At 44.9% G+C, this 23,846-nt stretch overlaps 1 protein-coding gene and 1 pseudogene across 2 annotated transcripts in view; both read left to right on the top strand.

The window, feature by feature from the left end:
* The first annotated feature begins 5,606 nt into the window (after positions 1-5,606).
* Positions 5,607-23,846, top strand: part of NIM1K (NIM1 serine/threonine protein kinase) — an 87,997-nt gene continuing 69,757 nt past the window's right edge. For both annotated transcript variants that reach the window (XM_055367513.2, XM_019012936.3), the window contains exon 1: positions 5,607-6,241. The gene's annotated coding sequence lies outside the window, so the exon portion shown is untranslated. The remainder of the gene's footprint in view (positions 6,242-23,846) is intronic.
* LOC109023802 (spermine synthase-like) lies at positions 19,540-22,537 on the top strand (annotated as a pseudogene).

The raw sequence follows: 23,846 nt of genomic DNA, 5'->3' as shown, positions 1-23,846 counted from the left end.
AGGCGCCCACCACCAGGCCTGGCTACTTTTTTTTTTTAATTTTTTTGTAGAGACGGGGTTTCACCGTGTTAGCCAGGATGGTCTCCATCTCCTGACCTCGTGATCCGCCCGCCTCGGCCTCCCAAAGTGCTGGGATTACAGGCATGAGCCACCCCGCCCGGCCTGAACTAATTTTTGGATAACTTCTGAATTAGACAAAATTATTCTTTTTCTCACTAATAACATAACCCTTTCTGGCACATTTTGTAAACAGAATTATATGTTAAGGAGAATTCTTATCCTTGGTAACTTAAAACTTTTGTGAGACCCTAAAAAGCAAGAAATCCTCAACTATCAGATACGGGCATTTATACGTAAGAACAATTCCACAATTTTAGAAACACATTTCCCCATATCACAACCCTTTCTTTCTTTCTTTCTTTCTTTCTTTTTTTTTTTTTTTTTTGAGATAGAGTCTCGCTCTGTCGCCCAGGCTGGAGTGCAGTGGGCAATCTCGGCTCACTGCAAGCTCCACCTCCAAGGTTCATGCCATTCTCCTGCCTCAGCCTCCGGAGTAGCTGGGACTACAGGCGCCCGCCACCACGTCCGTCTATTTTTTTTTGTATTTTTAGTAGAGACGGGGTTTCACTATGTTAGTGAGGATGGTCTTGATCTCCTGACTTCGTGATCCGCCCGCCTCGGCCTCCCATAGTGCTGGGATTACAGGCATGAGCCACCGCGCCCGGCCACAACCCTTTCATAATTGGAAATGACCCAGATATTAAATGAGCGTCAGAAATAACTCTAAAATTTTAATTTACGCAAAAAGTTTACCTAAAATATTTATTCCATTCACTATACTCAATTCTTTCACTTTTTGTTTGTTTGTTTGTTTGTTTCAGACGGAGTCTCACTCTGTCACCAGGCTGGAGTGCAGTGGTGTGATCTCGGCTCACTGCAACCTCTGCCTCCCAGGTTCAAGCTATTTTCCTATCTCAGCCTCCCGAGTAGCTGGGACTAAGGCACACGCCACCATGCCCAGCTAATTTTTGTATTTTTAGTGGAGACGGGATTTCACCATGTTGGCCAGGATGGTCCCAATCTCTTGACCTCGTGATCTGCCCGCGAGTAGCTGGGACTACAGGCACACGCCACCATGCCCAGCTAATTTTTGTATTTTTAGTGGAGACGGGATTTCATCATGTTGTCCAGGATGGTCCCAATCTCTTGACCTCGTGATCTGCCCGCTTTGGTCTCCCAAAGTGCTGGGATTACAGGTGTAAACCACCACCGTGCCTGGCCAATTCTTTCACTTTTAACAAGGGAGCCAGGAGACATCAATTAACATGTAAAATGAACATTTGGTTAGGTCAGAAAGGCCAGGGATGCGGCTTGGGGCTTCCAGGTCACAGGTAGGTGTGAAAGGAATGGTTGCATTCTTTTGAGTTTCTGATTAGCCTTTCCAAAGAAGGCAATTAGATATGCATTTATCTCGGTGAGACTGAACAGAATATGAGGCAGGCCTTCCCCAAGCAGCTCCCAGCCCAAATCTTCTCTTCAGCCTAGTAATTTTTGGGGGGCTCAAGATATTTTCCTTTTATAAATTACTCTCATTCGTCAAAAGAAAGCACACAAACCAAGATTATTTTGTTTTGGCTGGGATTACAGTTTTATAACCTTCTATGCCAAACACTGACATCTCAAAATATCTAGCAAAGACAAACATAAAATTCAGACAAAATGTATGCTGACAATTCCGAAGGCATTTTTATTTTTATTCCACCAATAATTTTAAAGCTAGCTTATATACACCATGGAATACTATGCAGCTATAAAAAAGAATTAGTTCATGTCCTTTGTAGGGACATGGATGAAGCTGGAAACCATCATTCTGAGCAAACTATGGCAAGGACAGAAAACCAAACACCGAATGTTCTCACTCATAGGTGGGAATTGAACAATGGGAACACCTGGACACAGGGTGGGGAACATCACACACCGGGGCCTGTAGTGGGGTGGGGGGAGGGGGGAGGGATAGCATCAGGAGATATACCTAATGTAAATGACGAGTTAATGGGTGCAGCACACCAACATGGCACATGTATACATATGTAACAAACCTGCATGTTATGCACATGTACCCTAGCACTTAAAGTATTTAAAAAAAAAAAAAAAAAAGGGCCGGGCGCGGCAGCTCACGCCTGTAATCCCAGCACTTTGGGAGGCCGAGGCAGGTGGATCACGAGGTCAGGAGATGGAGACAATCCTGGCTAACACGGTGAAACCCCGTCTCTACTAAAAATACAAAAAATTAGCCGGGCGTGCTGGCGGGCGCCTGTAGTCCCAGCTACTCGGGAGGCTGAGGCAGGAGAATGGCGTGAACCCGGGAGGCGGAGCTTGCAGTGAGCCGAGATAGCGCCACTGCACTCCAGCCTGGGTGACAGAGCAAGACTCCGTCTCAAAAACACACACACACACACACACACACACACACACACACACACACACAAAACTAGCTTATTTAGTTAAGTTATACTTAAGTCATGTGAACTTCGAAATTGCTTAGGCTTCTTTACTTAATTTATGAGTGCTCTTTTACTTATAAGCCAATTTTGGTAGATACAACATATAACAGTAAGTGTACATACAAATAAACACATCTAAACATGTATATGCACACACAAATGAAGATCCAATAGCTTGGAATCTTAGACATGAGATATCACACCTGTTGTCATGCCTGCGACCCCAGCATTTTGGGAGGCTGAGGCGGGTGGATCACCTGAGGTCGGGAGTTTGAAACCAGCCTGACCAATATGGTGAAACACCATCTCTACTGAAAATACAAAAATTAGGCCGGGCGCGGTGGCTCACGGCTGTAATCCCAGCACTTTGCGGGGCCAAGGTGGGTGGATCACGAGGTCAGGAGATCGAGACCATCCTGCCTAACATGGTGAAACCCCGTCTCCACTGAAAATACAAAAATTAGGCCGGGTGCGGTGGTTTACACCTGTAATCCCAGCACTTTGGGAGGCCGAGGTGGGCGGATCTCGAGGTCAGGAGATTAAGACCATGGTGAAACCCCGTCTCTACTAAAAATACAAAAAATTAGCCAGGCGTGGTGGCAGGCACCTGTAGTTCCAGCTACTCAGGAGGCTGAGGCAGGAGAATGGCGTGAACCCGGGAGGCGGAGCTTGCAGTGAGCCGAGATCGCGCCACTGCACTCCAGCCTGGGCAACTGAGCAAGACTCCGTCTCAAAAAAAAAAAAAAAAAAAAAGCAAACGAACAAATTAGCTGGGCGTGGTGGCATGCACCTGTAGTCCTAGCTATTCGGGAGGCTGAGATAGGAGAATGTCTTGAACCTGGGAGGCAGAGGTTACAGTGAGCCGAGATCACGCCACTGCACTCCAGCCAGGGCGACAGAGTGAGACTCCATGTCAAAAAATATATATATAAATAAATAAAATAAATAAAAATAAAAACAGGGTCACCATGCTAGTTTTAATTCTTTCAGTTTAATTTTTTTTTTTTTTTTTTTGAGACAGTCTCGCTCTGTAGCCCAGGCTGGAGTGCAGTGGCGCGATCTCGGCTCACTGCAAGCTCCGGCTCCCGGGTTCACGCCATTCTCCTGCCCCAGCCTCCCGAGTTGCTGGACTACAGGCACCTGCCACCACGCCCGGCTAATTTTTTTTGTATTTTTAGTAGAGACGGGGTTTCACCGTGTTAGCCGGGATGGTCTCCATCTCCTGACCTCGTGATCCGCCCGCCTCGGCCTCCCAAAGTGCTGGGATTACAGGCGTGAACCACCGTGCCCGGCCTTTCAGTTTAATTTTTATTGGATTTAACAGAAATAAGAAGGAAAGCAGAAAAAATTGCTAAACCTCAGAAAAAGGTTTTTTACAAGAAATATTAGTTCTTACAAGTTTCCTATAAAGTTAAGAAAAAAGGGATTTTAATAATACTAGTTGTTGTAAATAAGTGATTCAATTTTAAGCTATCAATTCACCCCTGCTGTGAAAGATACTGAAATCGGCACTCTCAAACCTCTTGATTTAATTATATTTGCATTATCATAAAGTCAGTGTGCAGGTTAGTGCAAGAGAAAATTCATGAACAGAAGGTAGATCTGAAGAAATTACCTAGAATGTAGCACAAAATGTTAAAAATCTAGAGAATATGAGAAAAGACATGAAATAGAATGAGAAGGTCTGACACACATAGTATAAAATAGAGATTCCTGAAAGAAAGATAAAAGTTGGGAAGGGTTCTGTTATGGACTAAATTTTTGTATCTCCCAATTCATATATTGAAATCTTAACTCCCAATGTGATGGTATTAGCCTAAAGTGTTCAGTAACCTTTTAAGCTACTAGAACCTATCATCAGCTCTACCTTGCGCATGCTCTTTGGGGTGTGATGGTGAGGATCTATGTCACAGAGAGCCTCTGTCAGATTGGGCGTTTGAGGCTCTTGGTTTCTAGGCAATTTCTCTATGAAATTTTATTCTGTGTATTTGAATTCAAAGTTCTTTTATATCTGTAAAAATATGTAGAGTTTCTCCCTGCATTTTATTGCATTAAAAGAAAATAGACTGATGGCATGTACTATTTTAAAGATTACTCTTAAAAACAAACGTCTTGTCTTTTGAGGAGGGGATGTCTCTTTAAAAACAAATTTTCTGGAGAGAACCCTTGTCCTACATAAATAGATGACCACTCTCAGAAGCCAAGGAAGCAGTTGTTGAAGGTTCTTTCAATTTTCTTTCCAATCTCAACCGTCAGTGCATGGAGCTGTCCAAGGTTTTTATTTCTTGCCCTTCTCGTTCTTGACCCCTTTAATCATCACACAAACAGGCAGCAGAGACAAAGTAATGAAGAACACCAACTCTGGAGTCAAACAAACTGGGTTAGAGTCCCAGAGCCAGCATTCAACAGTTGTGTGATCTTGATCAAATCCTATAACCTCTCTGGGCTTCAGTTTCTTCATCTATCAAAACAAGGATGACAGTAACAGTACCTAACCCATAGATTATCATGAGGATTTAATTAGTTACTCTTTGTAAAAGAGTTTATTACAATGCCTGGCAAATAGCAAAAAAGGAATTTTGGGGTTCCCTAGTTTCTACCATAAAAGAATTGTAGACATGGGTTATGTTGCTACTTAACAGTTTTGCTCTTGTAAATATTGCTCTGGCAATCAATACAGGATGGAGAGCAGGAGGAAGTAGAAAGAATGCTCGCAGAACTATGACTTAGGGTGTCTAGTCCTGGCTCTGCCATTAATCAGTTGTGTGACCCTTGCTAAGTTAACTGACCCCTCTGAATTCAGTTTTCCTTTTTCTCTCTCTGTAAAAGGAAGGGCTTAAACTTCAGTAAATAACCGGTATGTTTTATTTAGTATTTTGCGAATCCCATTTCCAACTCTACGTTCAATCCAGTGACGGTATTTCTAGTTTGTAAACTAGAAAAATAATCTTTGGCATCTGAGGGTCACAGCCGAGAGTATCTCCCTAGCAGGAGATTAGGGAGCCACTGACAAAGTGGCACCAGGGGAACCGATGTATGCCAGGAATCCAGGCAGAGGGTGACATTAGCACTTCTTTCTGCAGAACCTAAACCCTGCCCGACTCACCCGGAGGAGCTGTCACGGTGGTTTGCTGGAAACCCCCTTTCTGTTGGGAGGATTACTGGGTCACGGTCTCCCAAGGACATGGAAACCCTTGGTGAAGTGCTGGAACCGATCGGCACGAGGCGTACGTCGGTGGGAGCTGTGTCAGCCCGCTTTCGGCCGTGTAGCTGCTCCCATCCAGACTCTAGAAGGGGTCCTCTTTGCGTCAGGCCACCCCCTCCCCGAGCGACTGCACTGGGTGTCCCTGCGCCGCGCGTCCCCTCCCTCTCGCCCCTCCCTCCTGGCTGCCATAGAAACCAGCTTACGAGGTCCAGGCCGGCGTCCGGGTGCACTACAGGCCCCCCTGTCCCTCCTTCCCCAGGCCAGCCCCTCGCTCCGGATTGGTCCTTCAGGAAACGCTGTGGGGCGTCTCGGTCCCTGCTGCGGAGCGGGCCTAGGCCGGAGAGCGGGGTTTGCCCTGGGCCGCTGCCGGTCAGGTCGGCCGCCCCTGACAGCTCCGGGAGCCTCAAGCGCGACAGCGGCGCCCTCACCTCGGGACATCCACACACCGACCGCTCCTGCTCCAGAGGCAACCACCCAGCGCGCCTAGCCTGGCGCCGTGCAGCGAAGCCCTAGAGCTGGCCTCGCCACGAAGGTAAGCGAGGGGCTGGGGGACTGGCTGCCAGCACCCCCACCCCGCCACCCTTCCTCTGCTAGGCTGCAGACCTGGGTGGCTGAGGAGGAGGCGCCTCTCCTCCCCGTGACCCAAGGGAGAAAGGAAGCCCTGCCACGGGGTGTCTGCGAAGTGGGGTCAGAAGAAGGTTAGGCGCTTTCTGGGGCGTACCCCCACACCTGCCCAGGCCGATCCGCACACGAGAGGAGGGGGCATTAGAGCCAGGGCGAGAGCGTGCTCGCGTGTGTGTGCCCGTGTCATGTGTGGTGCCCGTGTCATGTGCGGCGCCCATGTCTATGTGCGCGCGTGTGTGCACCCATGTCTCTGTATGGTGTGGACACTCGTGTCTGCGTGCGCGTCCACACGTGAGCCGAGGAGGGCAGCTTAGCGCCTAGCTTTGCGCACAGCGGGTGCGCTGGACCAGAGCCCTAAGGCACCAGACCAAATCTGGAGAGTTTGTTACAAGGGCAGAGGACCGGCGTGACCTCCCCACGCGCGCCGGCCGGTGCTGGTGGTGGAGGGAACTGACATCTAACGCATGTGGCCCAGGAGAACAAAACCTTCCATTGCACCCCACGCCCTGACGCTCCCCAGCGAAAGGTGCTTCTTTTGGAAGACCGCACGAAGTAAGGAAGAGCCTCTTTTCCTCTTCCTGGATATCCCTCCAGGAATATTAGAAGCTCCAGGACTCCTTGATACGACCAGGAAAAGATCGCAACCGGGTCTTTAAAATATCGATTCCAGCCAGCTTCTGCGTGCTTGACACATCTTGGCAGATGGAGAAGTCAAGGCAATAGATAACATGGGCAGCAAAGATTCTGCTATAGCACTTTTTTCCTTTCCGTTTTTTCCTTCCCTCCTTCCCTCCTTTTCCCTCTTCTCCCTCCCTCCTTTCCTCCTCCTCTCCCCTTCTCTTCTCCTCCTCCCTCCCTTTCTCCCTTTCTCCTCTCTTTTCCCCTTCCCTCCCCTGTTTTCGTCCTCCTGAGTACAGTAGACAAGAGGGCTCTCTGTCTACCCACCCTCCCCCACCCCATTCCTCATCCCCTTTCAAAATAAGAGCGAATGAATCACATTCTAAGCTCTTACCCGTGCAGTTCTGACAAGTTTGGAAATTACACAAATCGCGTTTGCAATTGAGGCCGCGGGAATCCAAAAGGGAAACAAACAAAACCAGATGAAAAAAAGTGATTCCAAGTCAAGATTTCAAATGGGAATCTAAGGTGAATATTTGTTTATGGTAATAAGATTTTTTTTAATGTTTGAAAAGTATGTATCACACTAGTTTGCATCATCAGTATTCAATGTGATTCACAGAACCGCTTCAAAAGATGGTTTCTGTTAGTGTTGCAACAGCACTTCTAATTCTGGTTGTCATGGTTACTGAAGAAGTCGCCCTGCACTATTGAGAGGCTGTCTAGTTAGAAGCAGGAACTGTTCTCCAGAGGACCTTCTCTTGTACCCTCGTGTCACCATGGTAATAATTGAGTTTATGAAAATGTACTTACTTTTTCCCTTAAAGTACTAAAATCCCAAGGCATGTTGTTGTTTTTTTTATTTTATTTTTTCAGAGTTTGCAGTCTATGCAACACAGCTTTCCGCTCAGACAAATGAGAGTAAACACTACCCTCCAGCAAGTTAAATGGCCCCAAATAGTCATGCTGCCCAGCTCTCTTCCCACAGCTCACTGCACGAACAGAGGACAGAGGAGGGTGTTAGATGTTCCAGGAATCCTGGCCTGAGCCCAGATCGCCCTCTCCATTTAGCATTTACATTTGGAAGCCTAATTAGCTTTCTAATTAGGAGATGGGAGAATGTAGGGGGGGAATCCTGGGAGAGGCTAGTGGGGAAAAAGCTGAATCCAACTCCCCATGGACTGGTGTTTGGTGTGCCATTGAATTTGCCTAGTAAACCCTCATGGGTTTATTTTTAGCTGGACCACTGTTAAATGGTAAGCCTGGAAAAACCTTCAGAGAAGCCTCCTTCTGTGTTAGGAAAAAATGTGGATTGGATATTTGGTTTGAGGTGTGTGCTTTTTTTCTAACTACATTTAAAATAAAGACAGGTTTATATGAAATCTGAATTCCCCAGTAATAACTACAGATAGGTTATAGAGCCCTTTATATTCTTGGTTTAACCCTAGGTTTTTAGTTGAAAAGGTTTAATTTGGGGCAAGCAGTGGTACCATTTCAAATACTTTTATCAGCAAATGTTGGTTTCTTTAAAGAACCGTAATTCATTACACATCCACAATTTCTGAGCTTCAAATTCTAACATTGATAGCATGTGATTAGACAGCTTGAAGCCCTCAGACTTACAGTTTTGTTTTATTTTATTTTTGTTTTTAGAGACTAGGTCTCGCCATGTTGCCCAGGCATGTCTCAAACTCCTGGGCTCAAGGGATCTTCCTGCCTCAGCCTCCTGAGGAGCTGGGACTACAGGTGCATGCCAGACTTATCATACATTTAAAAAAAAACAAAAGCAAAGATTTTTGTCTTAGTAGGTTAATGTTTTTGTCACATATATAGTTTCATTTTGAGAAACTTAAAAATTAAAATATAACATTAAATCCAACTTCATTCTTTGAATCTGATCACTGTATTTCTCTAGGGATTAAAGAGTTTTAATTCATTGGTTGATTTTCTTTCACTTGTTGAAAGGACAAACTGTTCATAAAATTTGTTTCATTCTGTATTTTGTCATTTCCTATTGTCATTCTAGAAAAAGGTCTCTAGAATTGAAGTTTTAATTTTCAGGAGAAGAAGAAAATATTCAAATTGCTTATGAAGATAATAGTCTACAACTTGAATTAACCACATCATAGTTCTTAAATTACTTTCTCTCAAGAACTTCAGGGTTAGCTTAGCCATTATTATACATCATGCTGAGGAATATTAATCAGTTTTACAGATGGACAAGTTGTGTTCAAAAGCCAAGTGATAGGTCGGTGCCTTGGCTCAGGCCTGTAATCCCAATACTTTGGGAGGCTGAAGCAGAAGGACTGCTTGAGCCCAGGAGTTCGAGACCAGCCTGGGCAACATGGTGAGACCTTGTCTCTATAAAAATTTTTAAAAAATTAGCTGGGTGTGGTGGTGCATGCCTGTAGTCCCAGCTACTGGGGAGACTGAGGGAGGAGGATTGCTTGAGCCTGGGAGGTTCAAGGCTGCAGTGAGCTGTGATTATGCCACTGCATTCCATCCTGGGAGACACAGAAAGACTCTGAATCCAAAAAAAAAAGTGATTTCAGCTAACCACTTGGAAAATCGAGACAAAAATCTAAATTGTCTGACATGAGCATTATGAATATGAGCATTAGCCAAGACTTAGAGAAATTCAGGGCATGGATAGCGGGAAGAATTTAAGATTAGAGAGCAAAATAAAACTGTTACGGTGAAAAAACTGTAAGGAGAAAGTAGATTAATAGAAAGAAAGTAAAAGCGAAAACATCAAGTGAAAAGAGGGTTGCACAGAAGGAAAACGAAGTTGCAGAATAGGAAACTAAGAAGAACTCCACTCTTCATCTTCCACAGAGAACATTGATGGTTTTCCAGAAAGCAGTCAGTACCCTATTTAGCAAAATCGTGTGACTTGGGAGGCCTTAGCGGCAGATCTTAGTTCATTCTGACTCCCTGCCGCCCATCCAAGTGGTGTGGGCTGAGGCAGCTGTCTTTTCGGGTCTCCTGAACTAGCTGCTCATTAGACCTTTTCTCCCTAATCCTAAGGCCATCAAGAAGCTTTCTGTATCTCTATTTGTTGGAATTATCTAGTTGGGATAATATATGGATACACTTGATTACATAATTGTATCTGAAATTTTTCTTTTTACTTTAAAAAATTGTTCAAATTATTATCATCACAATGCATTCACCTAATTTTATGAGAGTATATTAAAAGCTTATAACTGGCTGGGCGCGGTGGCTTATGCCTGTAATCCCAGCACTTTGGGAGGCCGAGGTGGGTGGATCATGAGGTCAGGAGATCGAGACCATCCTGGCTATAACACAGTGAAACCCCGTCTCTACTAAATATACAAAAAAAAAAATTAGCCAGGTGTGGTGGTGGACGCCTGTAGTCCCAGCTACTCGGGAGGCTGAGGCAGGAAAATGGCTTGAGCCTGGGAGATGGAGCTTGCAGTAAGCCGAGATCGCGCCACTGCACTCCAGCCTGGGCGACAGAGCGAGACTCTGTCTCAAAAATAAATAAATAAATAAATAAATAAATAAATAAATAAATAAATAATAAAAGCTTATAACTAAAACAGCCGTCCCAGTCTCCAGAGGCAATCATTTTGAACTCTTGGCTGTTTGATCACTTACCTCCCTATGTCCAAATAATTAGCTTATGTTGCTGTTTTTTCTTTTTTTCTTGAGACAGGGTCTCACACTGTTGCCCAGGGTAGAGTACAGTGGTGTGATCATGGCTCACTGCAGCCTTAAATTCCTGAGTTCAAGCAATCCTTCCCCCTCAACCTCTTGAGTAGCTGGGGCTACAGGTGCACGCTACCATGCCCATGCCCAGCTTTTTTTTTTTTTTTTTTTTGGTAAAGACAAGGTTTCACTATGTTGCCCAGCCTGGTCTCAAACTCCTGGGCTCAAGCAATCCTCTCACTTTGGCCTCCCAAAGTGCTGGGATTACAAGCATGAGCCACCATGCCTGGCCACTGGTTCTTGATTTATCAATTTTGGACAGAATCTATTGACTTATTTATTTTTATGTTTTATTTAGAGGCAGGATCTCACTCACCTAGACTACAGTGCAGTGGTACAATCATAGCTCACTGCAGCCTAGAACTTCTGGGCACAAGTGATCCTCTCATTTCAGACTCCAGAGTAGCTGGGACTACAGGCATGCACCATCATGTCCAGCTAAGTTTTTTATTTTTGTAGAGTTGTCGGTGGTAGGGGGGGCGGGCCTCTCTATGTTTCCCAGGCTGGTCTTGAACTCCTGGCCTCAAGCCATCCTTCTGCCTTGGCCTCCCAAAGTGCTGGGATTACAGGCGTGAGCCACCATGCCTGGCCAAATTAGTTCTATTCTTGGCTAATAAAATACACCTTAGTCATTTTTAATCATGAAGATTTTTAAAGAGCCTTTTAAACTTTTTGGAAATTTGAAATGTAGCCAAATACTCCCTCAGATGTAATCAACAGCGCCAGCCCTTGAGCTCCTACAGAACACAGAGGTACTGATTTTTCCACCCTTTATACTGCCTCAATTTCCATGATCCATACTCCATACCCCTTCTCCCATTTTACCATTTCCCTGACCTACATTTCTCTATCTTTCAGTACTTGCTGAATCACACCTGGAAATTCCTTCAGGCCTTATCTCCTTCCAGATGTTCTCTTTTGGGCCCCACCCTATCTGTACCTATCTCTAGTTTAGCCTTTGGCCATTATATTTAGATGATCTGTTTATGCATCTACCTTGCCCCACTAGCTGTAGATTTAGTTATATCTACATTGTTCCTGGGGGTAACTTGTACACTTAAACATGGAGGACGGAGCTTAAAAATAATGTTTGCTGAACTGAACACTTCATCTTGGTATTGAAGGAGTATTCCACAGTAGAGTAAGAGGGGTAGCAACCTCACATTGCTTAGAGTAGGGGTGAGGGCAAGGAAGTAGGGGGAAAACATGATCTATTTCTTTTCTTTTCTTTTTTCCGATGGAGGAGTCTTGCTCTGCACCCACACCTAGCCAATATGATTTTTCTTTTTCTTTCTTTCTTTCCTTTCTGTCTTTCTCTCCTTTCTTCCTTCCTTCCTTCCTTTCTGTCTTTCTGTCTTTCTTTCTTTCTGTCTTGCTCTCTCTCCCCCTTCCTCCCTCCCTCCCTCTCGAGCTAGCTCTCTTTCTTTCTTTCTTTCCTACTTTCCTTCCTTCCTTCTTTCTTTCCTTCTTTCTATAGTGAAAACTGTCTTTATTTTTATTGCCTTTTATTTTCAACAATGATTACTTGAACTCAAAAAAAAAAAAGAGTGGACTTTATTAAGTAATGGTTACTGAAAAGCCAAACCTTTCCAGCCCACTTCATATTGTCTTTTAACCATTTCAGAACATGATCTATTTCTTATCCTCCTACTTTCTAGCAGCATCTGTTTAGAGGGGATTGCCTGTGGCACACACAGCTCCTGCTCACGAGACAAGGTGAAGAAGCCTCATCTGTTGTGTGTGAACCACAGACCCTGAGGTCAGACAGTCTTGGGCTTGAAATTAAACTTGGATGTTAATTGCCTGTATGGCTTTGGACAAGTTACCAAGTCCTTCTGAAGTTTAGTTTCTTCATCTGAAAAATGAGGATAATAGCAGGCACCTTTTAGGGCTGTTGTAAAGATTTTTAAAAATATGTATGAAGGGCCAAGCACGGTGGCTCACACCTGTAATCCCAGCACTTTGGGAGGCCAAGGTGGGCGGATCACCTGAGGTCAGGAGTTCGAGACCAGCCTGACCAATATGGAGAAACCCCGTCTCTACTAAAAATACAAAATTAGCTGGGCGTGGTGGCACGTGCCTGTAATCCCAGCTACTTGGGAAGCTAAGGCAGGAGAATAGCTTGAACCCGGGAGGCAGAGGTTGCAGTGAGCTGAGATTGTGCCATTGCACTCCAGCCTGGGCAACAAGAGTGAAGCTCTGTCTCCAAAAAGACATATATATATATATATGAAAAATGTATATATCTATAAACGAAACGCCATCTCTACTAAAATATATATATATATGTATAAAGTAGTTGAAATGAAATAATGACTAGTCTTCTAAGTTAGGAATGCTTTGGCCTGCAATTAACTAAAGAATCTTCCTGCTTAGCTAGAAGTTTATTTTTCTTGCAGAAGAAGAGGTCTAGATAAGCAATTAAGAGCTTTGTTTTAGCTGCTATCAGAGACCTAGTTTATTCCTATCTTTCTGTTCTGCTATCCACCCTTTTGCCCTCATATTTATCACTTCATGGTCTCTAGGTGGCTACTACTCCTCTGTAAGTTCCACAGGGGAAGGAAATGAAAGGAGCTGCTCCAGCTGCAACTATCCTCTTTCAACAGGAAAGCACTAATTATCAGAAACACCACACTAAGGTCTTACTGGCCAAAACTGTGTCTCAGAGCTATCCCTATCTTTGAGGGAGAAAGGGAAACTGGGATCGCCAGCTACTATAACAGAAGGCAAAGAAAGGAGAAGAGAGTTAGTAGTGATGTTGAGTGAGCCAGGCTGCAGTGATGTCTGCCACACTATCACTTATTGGTAGGGTGGCCATATGTCCCAGTTCGTCAGTGCAACCCCGGTTTACACCTGTTGTCCTAGTGTGATTGTTATTATTACTTTTTGAGACAGAGTTTTGCTCTTGCCCAGGCTAGAGTGCAATGGTGTGATCTCGGCTCACTGCAACCTCTGCCTCCCGGGTTCAAGTGATTCTCCTGCTTCAGCCTCCTGAGTAGCTGGGATTACAGGCATGTGCCATTACGCATGCTCAGCTAATTTTGTATTCTTAGCAGAGACGGGGTTTCTTGGCCAGGCTGGTCTCGAACTCCTGACCTCAGGTAATCTGCCCACCTCGGCCTCCTAAAGTGCTGGGATTACAGGCCTGAGCCACTGCACCCGGCCGTCCTAGTGCAATTATTAATAGTACCCCATTCTCAGAGGTGTCTTGGTTTGAATGACAGATTCTATGTTCACCCTTCTTATTGAGCGCTTGCTATTTATTGTAGGCTCTCATTAAGTAGTAGTTATTTTATTTTATTTTATTTTTTTGAGATGGAGTCTCGCTCTGCCTCCCAGGCTGGAGTGCAGTGACGCCATCTCGGCTCACTGCAAACTCCGCCTCCCGGGTTCACGCCATTCTCCTGCCTCAGCCTCCCGGGTAGCTAGGACTACAGGTGCCCGCCTCCACGCCCGGCTACTTTTTTGTATTTTTAGTAGAGACGGGGTTTCCCCGTGTTAGCCAGGATGGTCTTGACCTCCTGACCTTGTGATCTGCCCGCCTCAGCCTCCGAAAGTGATGAGATTACAGGCGTGAGCCACTGCGCCCGGCCAGTAGTAGTTATTAAGACAGCTAGAACACAACCGTAAGATATACAACAAGTCAAGTTTACATGCAGTGATTGCCTGTGTAGTACAGGCAGGAGGTACACTGAGTTTACAAGGGAGAGGAATGAGTGTGAATTGACAAAGGGTTGAGGTCAGCTGGTCCGGATGGAGAGGAAATAATATGGGGAAATTGTAACACCAAGGCGAGAGAAGTAACTGGGTTGGACCCAGTTTAAAATATGCAAAAGTGGCTGGGCGCGTTGGCTCAAGCCTGTAATCCCAGCACTTTAGGAGGCCGAGTCGGGTGGATCACGGGGTCAGGAGTTCAAGACCAGCCTGGCCAAGATGGTGAAACCCTGTCTCTACTAAAAACTACAAAAATTAGCCAGGCACGGTGGCAGGCTCCTGTAATCCCAGCTACTTCAGAAGCCAAGGGAGGAGAATTGCTTGAGCCTGGGCGGCAGAGGTTGCAGTGAGCCAAGATGGCGCCACTGCACTCCAGCCTGGGCAACAGAGCCAGACTCCATCTCAAAAAAAAAAAAAAAAATCATGCCTTGTAATCCCAGCACTTTGGGAGGCCGAGGCGGGCGGACCATAAGGTCAGGAGATCGAGACCATCCTGGCTAACACGGTGAAACCCTGTCTCTACTAAAACTACAAAAAATTAGCTGGGCGTGGTGGCGGGTGCCTGTGGTCCCAGCTACTGGGGAGGCTGAGGCAGGAGAATGGCGTGAACCTGGGAGGCGGAGCTTGAAGTGAGGGGAGATGGAACCACTGCACTCCAGCCTGGGTGACAGAGCAAGACTCCGTCTCAAAAAAAAAAAAAAAAAAAAAAAGGAAAAGTACACAGTTGATATGCCAGGGACTTTTCTTTGAAGACTAACAACAAAGTTTTCATGCTGCCTTTGTTTGAATGATGAACACTTTGTAATATGAGGTACAATGCTAAGATATGATTGGGTCTAAGAGCATTCTTAGAACTGATGACACAAAATAAAACAGCCATTCATATTTGTGAAGCCAAATATATTTTTTTGCTGTTACAAAGCCTACCACAAAAGTTTAACATGTGAGAAGAAAGATATTTTTCTGACCGAGCATGGTGGTTCATGCCTGTAATCCCAGCACTCTGGGAGGCTGAGGTGGGTGGATGATGAGGTCAAGAGATTGAAACCATCCTGGCCAACATGGTGAAACCCCGTCTGTACTAAAAATACAAAAATTAGCTGGGCGTGGTGGCACGCACCTGTAGTCCCAGCTACTCAGGAGGCTGAGGCAGGAGAATCACTTGAACCCTAGAGGCAGAGGTTGCAGTGAGCTGAGATCGCGCCACTGCACTCCAGCCTGGTGACAGAGCGAGACTCCCTCTGAGCAAGACTCTCTCTCAAAAAAAAAAAAAAAGAAAGATATTTTTCTAAATTATTCTCTTGAGCCTATAGTAGATTGTGACCTTGAGCTATTTGATAATAAATCGTCCTCTATCAAGAGAAAATATTTGCAGCTTCCAAATTTTCTTTTGAGTTAATATTAAAGGAAAACATTTATGGTCATTAATTTTTTTTCTTAGCTTGACTTTTAAATCCCCCCAATTTTTTTTAATTTTTATTTTTCAGAAACAGGATCTCCCTCTGTCCTGCAGACTGGAGTGCAATGGCATGGGCATAAATCACTGTAGCCTCAAACCCCTGGGCTCAAGAGATCCTTTCTCCTCGGCCTCCCAAAGTGCTAGGATTATAGGTGTAAGCCACTGTGCCTAGCCCCCAAATTTGTTTTAGATATTTATTCATTCTGTTAGGCTGGTTGGTGAGCTGATATAGCTGAAAGAGACAAAGTAAAGACATTTGGTCCTAGTCGCATCCCTGCCACTGTCTCTTTACCCCTCTGGGTCTGTTTATTCCAATACAAAATGCGAGATTAAAAAATCCTACAAGCCCCTCCCTAGTGGACTCCTAAAAGTCCCCTAGTGTGCTTGGGTAATCAAGGGAAACTGAATCAGCCAGTCGGCTTGGAGCCTCAGGTTAATTTGGTTTAGCCAAGTATTAAGAAGTAAGATTGCAGAGGAAAACTGAGATAAGACCCTGAAGTGCCTCACATCCAGCTAAGTAAATTGTCATTTGTTTTTGCCATTTACTAAGCAGCGTTGAAGAAAAAGGTCAGTGTGAAAACGGGTGTGCTGGAACGGTCAGAAGGAGGAAAGACTGACAAGGGATAAAAATACTTGTTTTATTCTGAGTTTTGAGCTATTTTACAATGTTCAGTGACCTCACAACATACCTGGTTCAAACTGCAGAGTAGTAGACCCTAGAAAGCCTCACTGCCATGCTCAGCTTACCTGCTGCTGGCTCCATGTCCTGAGATTTTCAATGGCGCCTCACAATTCTCATCATCTAGACACAGTATATTGCTGGTTGCTCTTCAGCTCCAGCCTTTCGATGACTGTTTTGCTTCTGCTGGAATGTTTGTTGGTAGCCTTTAGTTTTGCTCCTAACCACCTTCCACCATCCCCCCAGCCCCACCGCCCCGCCATAGCTCCTTCACTACTTAGCAGCTGCACAAGAAGACCTCCCTCCTAGGCTCCACTCAGTTCCCAAGAAGAGCAATTCTTACTGCTCTAGGATTAAATTTATGCTACTGCTTTAACATTTTAGGATATCTATAGTGTTAAATCAAGTTCAGCCTAAAGCTGCCTCCCAACATATTTTGAGTTTGGCCTAAAAGTTTCTCTGTACATTGTGAACTATAACCTAAATGCAGTTGTTAATGGACTGAAGCCTACTTTTGTGCCAGTCACCGAGTTTTGGCCAATGAAAGGTGGCCAACTGTTCAAACCATGTTCAAATAAGGCAAACGTTGAACTATGACCAATCCGGCTGTTTTTGTACCTCACTTCCATTTTCTGTGCATCACTTTTCTTTTTCTGTCCATAAATCTTCCACCACTTGGCTGTGCTGGAGTCTCTGAGCCTACTCTGGCTTGGGAGGCTGCCCAATTCATGAATAATTGTTTGCTCAGCTAAACTCTGTTAAACTTAATTTGGCTAAGGTTTTTCTTTTAACAATAGTCATATAGTATACTAATCTGTGGTGTTTCTTTATTGAACTATGGTGACATTACCAGAGCTAGTCTCAACTTTCCATAAAAAATCCCTCCTTTGGCTGGGCACAGTGGCTCATGTCTGTAATCCCAGCACTTTGGGAGGCCGAGGCAGGCAGATCACCTGAGGTCAGGAGTTCAAGACCAGCCTGGCCAACATGGTGAAACTCCGTCTCTACTAGAAATACAAAAATTGGCTGGGCATGGTGGCAGGCGCCTATAATCCCAGCTACTCGGGAGGCTGAGGCAGGAGAATCACTTGAACCCAGGAGGCAGAAGTTGCAATGAGCTGAGATCTCGACACTGCACTCCAGCCTGGGCAAGAAGAGTTAAACTCCATCTCCAAAAAAAAAAAGTGGTGTAATTTGTGTATTTACTATCACTGATAGTTCCAATGGTTTTTTTTTTTTTTTTTGAGACGGAGTCTCACTCTGTGGCCCAGGCTGGAGTGCAGTGGCTCGATCTCAGCTCACTGCAACCTCCGCTTCCTGGGGGGTTCAAGAGATTCTCCTGCCTCAGCCTCCAGAGTAGGATTACAGGCACATACCACCACTCCTGGCTAATTTTTGTATTTTTAGTAGAGATGGAGTTTCACCATATTGGCCAGGCTGGTCTCGAACTCCTGACCTCAAGTGATTCGCCCACCTCGGCCTCCCAAAGTGCTGGGATTACAGGCATGAGCCACCACACCCAGCCTGATAGTTCCAATGGTTAATTCAAAAACAAGGCACAGTCCAGGAGTGGTGGCTCACGCCTATAATCCTAGTGCTTTGGGAGGCCGAGGCGGGTGGATCACCTGAGGTCAGGAGTTCAAGACCAGCCTGGCCAACTTGGCAAAATCCCGTCTCTACTAAAAAAATACAAAAAATTAGGCAGGCATGGTGATGGGTGCCTGTAACCCCAGCGACTTGGGAGGCTGAGGCACAAGAATCAGTTGAACCCAGGAGGCGGAGGTTGCAGTGAGCCAAGATGGTGCCACTGCAGTCCAGCCTGGGCAACAGAAAGAGGCTCTGTCTCAAAAAAAAAAAAAAAAGTCACAGCTGGGTGTGGTGGCTCACGCCTGTAATCCCAGCACTTTGGGAGGCTGAGGCGGGTGGATTGCTTGAGCCCAGGAGTTTAAAACCAATGTAAGCAACATGGCAAAATCAAATATACAAAATTTAGCTGGGTGAGGTGGCGCTCGCCTGTAGTCCCAGCTACTTGGGAGACTGAGGTGGGAGGATCTCTGGAGCCCGGGAGGTCGAGGCTGCAGTGAGCTGTGATTGCACCACTGAACTCCAGCCTAGGTGACAGAGGGAGACCCTGTCTCAAAAAAACACAAACAACAACAAAAAAAAAACAAAAACAAGGCACGTCAAAGAATCTTCCTTTCTAATTCTCCTGCCTGCTCTTGCTACTGTCACTGACTTATGCCATCCCAGGCTGATGCTGGACTTCATGGCAGTGGCCTGTTTCGTAGTGTTAGGTTCCACTGCACACCAGAGGGAGGCAGCAAGTGGAATTGCGTGAAACCGGACCCCAGACTGGCCTTGTCACTCACTAGCTCTCTGAGTTTGGACAAATGTCTCATCCTCTTTAGTAATCTCATCAAGGCAGTGAGAATTTTAATATCTATCTCATAGAGTTTGTTGTAATGGTTAAATTAGTCACATAAGCATATGCAGCACAATGTCTGGTGTATAGTAAGTGCTCAATAAAAGTAGCTTTTAGTATACTTTCCCTGTTACATTGAATAAAATGCTAGCAACACTACTCTAACACCAACTAAAACAATGGCCACTTCCAGCTGGGTGTGATGGCTCATGCTTACAATCTCAGCACTTTGTGAAGCCAAGGTAGCGGGGACCACTGGAGCCCAGGAGTCAAGACCAGCCTGGGCAACATAGCAAGACTCTATTTCTACAAAAAATACAAATTAAAAAAAATGGCTACTCTCAAGTGTCCTTCAAAAAGTGTTACTGCTTTGTGGTTTACATTATATCACCTTTCACAAATTATGTTTTACTTCTTGTTTGCTTGTTTTTGTTTTGTTTTGAGACGGAGTCTTGCTCTGTTGCCCAGGCTGGAGTGTAGTCTTGTGATCTTGGCTCACTGCAAGCTCCACCTGCCGGGTTCACGCCATTCTCCTGCCTCAGCCTCCCAAGTAGCTGGGACTACAGGTGCCTGCCACCACGCTTGGCTAATTTTTTGTATTTTTAGTAGAGATGGGGTTTTACTGTGTTAGCCAGGATGGTCTCGATCTTCTGACCTTGTGATCCGCCCGCCTCGACCTCCCAAAGGGCTGGGATTACAGGCATGAGCTTCCGCGCCCGGCCTGCTTGTTTTTACTACTAATATTTATTTGGTGCCTACCGTATCCTAGGTTGCACTACATACTAGGGAATACTGAAAATATGAAGATAAATCAGCAGGTCAGTCTTAGAGAGGCTAAACATAATGAGAATATAAATTTATACTCTGTCGGTTCAAAGTGTGAGCAGAGTTCAGTGGAAATACTGAGATGGAGCAATTAACTCTGGGTAAGTAGAGAAAAGAAAATACCGCCGGGCGGGGTGGCTCTATGCCTGTAGTCCCATTACTTTGGGAGGCCCAGGAGTTCAAGACCAGCCTGTGCAACGTATTGAGACCTTGTCTCTACTAAAATGTTTTAAAAATTAGCCAGGAGGGGTGGTGCGTTCCTGTAGTCCCAGTTACTTGGGAAGCTAAGGGAGAAGGATTGCTTGAGCCCAGGGGTCAAGGCTGTAGTGAGCCATGATTGTGCCGCTGCACTCCAGCATGGGTGACAGAGTGAGACCCTGTCTCAAAAAAAAAAAAATAGGTTGGGGGAGAAAAAAAGAAAATCCAAGAAAGTAAATTAGGAGGGTCTAGAAGGCTGAATAAGAAAAGAGCAAGTGCTAGTCCTGGCCTCCCTGGTGCAGCGCACTCCCTGCCTGCTGCAGCCTGACTCGGCCCACCAGTCTCCCAAGGCCACTCCCCCAGGTATGGCACAGGGCCTCGCCTCACTAAGGCAGCAGCACAGCACACTTGACTTCATGCTTGGCACCAAAGCTGATGGTGAGACCATTCTAAAAGGCCTCCAGTCCATTTTCCAGGATCAGGGGATGGTGGAGTTGGTGCACACCTGGAAGGACCATGGCTATTTAGAAACATGCACAAACAAGAACGGCAGCTTTGCCAATTTGAGAATTTACCCACATGGATTGTGTTGCTGGATCTTCAGAGTTACAATGGTGATGCCCAAGGCAAAGAAGAGATCGACGGTATTTTGAACAAAGCGGAATTGAGTCAGGACAGTACAGGGCGGGTAAAACGATTACCACCTAAGTTCGAGGAGGAGCCATCGACAGATATTGGCCCATTACTGATGGGCGCCTGGTTGAATATGACATAGATTGAGGTGGTGTATGATGAAGATTCATCTTATCAAAATATAAAAATTCTACACTCAAAGCAGTTTGGAAATATTCTCATCCTGAGTGGGGATGTTAATTTGGCAGAGAGTGATTTGGCATATACCTCGGCCATCATGGGAAGTGGCAAAGATTACACTGGCAAAGATATACTCATTCTGGGAGACAGAGATGGGGGCATATTGTGTGAAATAGTCAAACTAAAACCAAAGATGGTCACTATGGTAGAGCTTGACCAAATGGTGATCAATGGATGTAAGAAATATATGCGAAAAACGTGTGGCGATGTCTTAGACAATCTTAAAGGAGACTGCTATCAGGTTCTAATAGAAGACTGTATTCCGGTACTGAAGAGGTACACCAAAGAAGGGAGATAATTTTATTATGTGATTAATGATTTGACAGCTGTTCCAATCTCCATGTCTCCAGAAGAAGATTCCACATGGGAGTTTCTCAGACTGATTCTTGACCTCTCAATGAAAGTATTGAAACAGGATGGGAAATACTTTACACAGGGGAACTGTGTCAATCTGACGGAAGCGCTGTTGCTCTATGAAGTACAGCTGGGGCGCCTGTATTGTTCTGTGGAATTCTCAAAGGAGATCGTCTGTGTCCCTTCATACTTGGAATTGTGGGTATTGTACACTCTTTGGAAGAAAGCTAAACCTTAAAGATGAATAGCCCCTAACCACATGTGCTGCAAATAGCCTTCCTGACCTCCATATGCTGTACATGACATCAAAATGAGTCAGGCAATTGATTGTGAATTCCTCAAAGTTTTCCTTTTTTTTAACTATTATTTTTAATTTTAAAAAGCAAATGGAAAATCTGTATTTTGATGAGCTTAGGATGTTATTTTTTTGAAAGTCAGCTGAAGGATGGTTAGACAGCCCAGCGAAGACTGCTAAATGCACTGACCCCCCCGGAATGTGATTTTTGTTCCTTTTTATTTCAATGTGGGCTTTTGTTTTTGTTTTTGTTTTGGTAGATCTTCAGTTTGGATGCTTGGAGGAATGAACATCGTTGTTTTGTGCTGAAGGAAAGATCTTGATGGTGTTTCTTTCCCCAATAATTGACTTAGATATTAAAATTTGGTGCTTTCAAGAGAGAGTTAAAAAAATGAATAGGAATCGCTTCAATTAAAATTACAAAAGAGAAAAAAAAAAGAAAAAAGCAAGTGTGGTTGTGTGCAGTGGCTCATGCCTGTAATCCCAACACTTTGGGAGGCCGACGTGGGCAGATCACAAGGTCAGGAGTTCGAGACCAGCCTGACCAATATGGTGAAACCCTGTCTCTATTAAAAATACAAAAATTAGCCGGGCGTGGTGGCAGACGCCTGTAGTCCCAGCTACTCGGGAGGCTGAGGCAGGAGAATCGCTTGAACCAGGAAGTGGAGGTTGCAGTGAGGCGAGATCGGGCCACCGCATTCCAGCCTGGGCGACAGGGCGGGACTCTGTCTCAAAAAAAAGAAAAAAAAAAAGAAAAAAGAAAAGAGCAAATGTGTTCCAGTTAGGGAAAACTGGGTATGTAAAGCCACATGGGCATGAAAGGACATGTTATGATAGGGGAAATAAAACTTAAGGAATAAATGGTATAATTGAAGCAGATCTCAGAACTTTCCTTCAAGGCTGGATATTTAACTGCAAGTCTTTGATCTTTGGGGGAAAGGGACTCTAGAGATGGTTAGAATCCTGGGTAAACACTGACCTTTTAGTATTCTAGAGGTGAGATTTAATTCACTGCTAATTAGTGTTGGTTTTGGCTCCCCTAGGGAAGTGTAAACATAAAGAAGGCAAGGAACAGGAATTCGGGCAAAGGCAAGTCCATGGGTGTGTACATTTCCAGAACTACTTGGAGAAATTGAGAAGTGCAAAGAAGGTCTTGAAAATAGAACAGGAATTATGTCTCATGCTTTAAAATGAAGTAAATTCTGCTGGAAGCGACTAACACATCACACCCTAAAAATAAAAACAGAGGGAAAATGGAGCCTCTTTTACTGTTGGTGTGATCATTTTAACCTCGGCAGCCTTCCAAGGGAAAACCATAATCAGGTCGTTTTTATTGTCTGCAGGCTGGAGCAAATGCTGGTTTGTAAACATTGTAATGCCTCCAAATCAGTAGCCTTAAGAATGTCTACCCGCATTTGAAGTATGCTTCACTGGGAGCCGTAAGAGTGTTGTGCAAAAGCAATGGGGCAGCTTATCAAACCCACAGTGTTTCAGAAATTTTCCAGCTAGAGAGGTGCTCTGGTTTAGGGGCACATTGAACAAACTGGCCTTTGTTTCAGGAGAAAACACTGGAAAGGGCTTTGCTTTTTTTGTTTGGTTGCTTTTAAATTTTTGCCTTTTATTTTTCTTCATAGAACAGTTGTTTGTGGTGATTTTTTTTTTCAACCAAAAAAGGATGTTTGTGAGAGAAGTATCTATTTCTGTATCTTCTGGTATCCATGCTACCTTTATTTATTTATTTTAATTTTATTTTATTTCTTTTGTTTTTTGAGACACAGAGTCTCGTTCTGTTGCCCAGGCTGGAGTGCAGTGGCGTGATGTCAGCTCACTGCAACCTCCACCTCCCAGGTCCAAGTAATTCTCCCACCAAAGCCTCCAGAGTAGCTGGGATTATAGGCGCCACCACGCCTACCTAATTTTTGTATTTTTAATAGAGATGGGTTTTCACCACGTTAGCCAGGCTGGTCTCGAACTCTTGACATCAAGTGATCCATCCGCCTGGGCCTCCCAAAGTGCTGGGATTACAGGCATAAGTCACCACACCCGGCCCCGTGCTACCTTTAAAAACATCTGAACAATTCAAATCAATTCAGCCAGTGGTTACAGACTCTTCCCTGGTGCCCAGAATCTGAAATGAGTAAGATTGAGGACTTGCCCCACAGAAACACACATTACAGTGGGGAGGACAAGTATGTACACAGTAACTGAAACACCAGACAGGATTTGAAGATGTTGGAAATACCAGAGGAAAAGCTGAATTCCGCTTAGGGTATTAGAAAGAGAAGAGAACAGGAGGGGAGCGGAAGGGAGGAGAGAGGAAGGGAGGAGAGGGGAGGGGAGGAGA

The sequence above is a fragment of the Gorilla gorilla genome, chromosome 19 (assembly GCF_029281585.2).
Source record: "Gorilla gorilla gorilla isolate KB3781 chromosome 19, NHGRI_mGorGor1-v2.1_pri, whole genome shotgun sequence".
Lineage (NCBI taxonomy): Eukaryota > Metazoa > Chordata > Mammalia > Primates > Hominidae > Gorilla > Gorilla gorilla.
The sequence above is the reverse complement of the archived record's forward strand: the minus strand, read 5'-3'. Positions and strand labels throughout refer to the sequence as shown.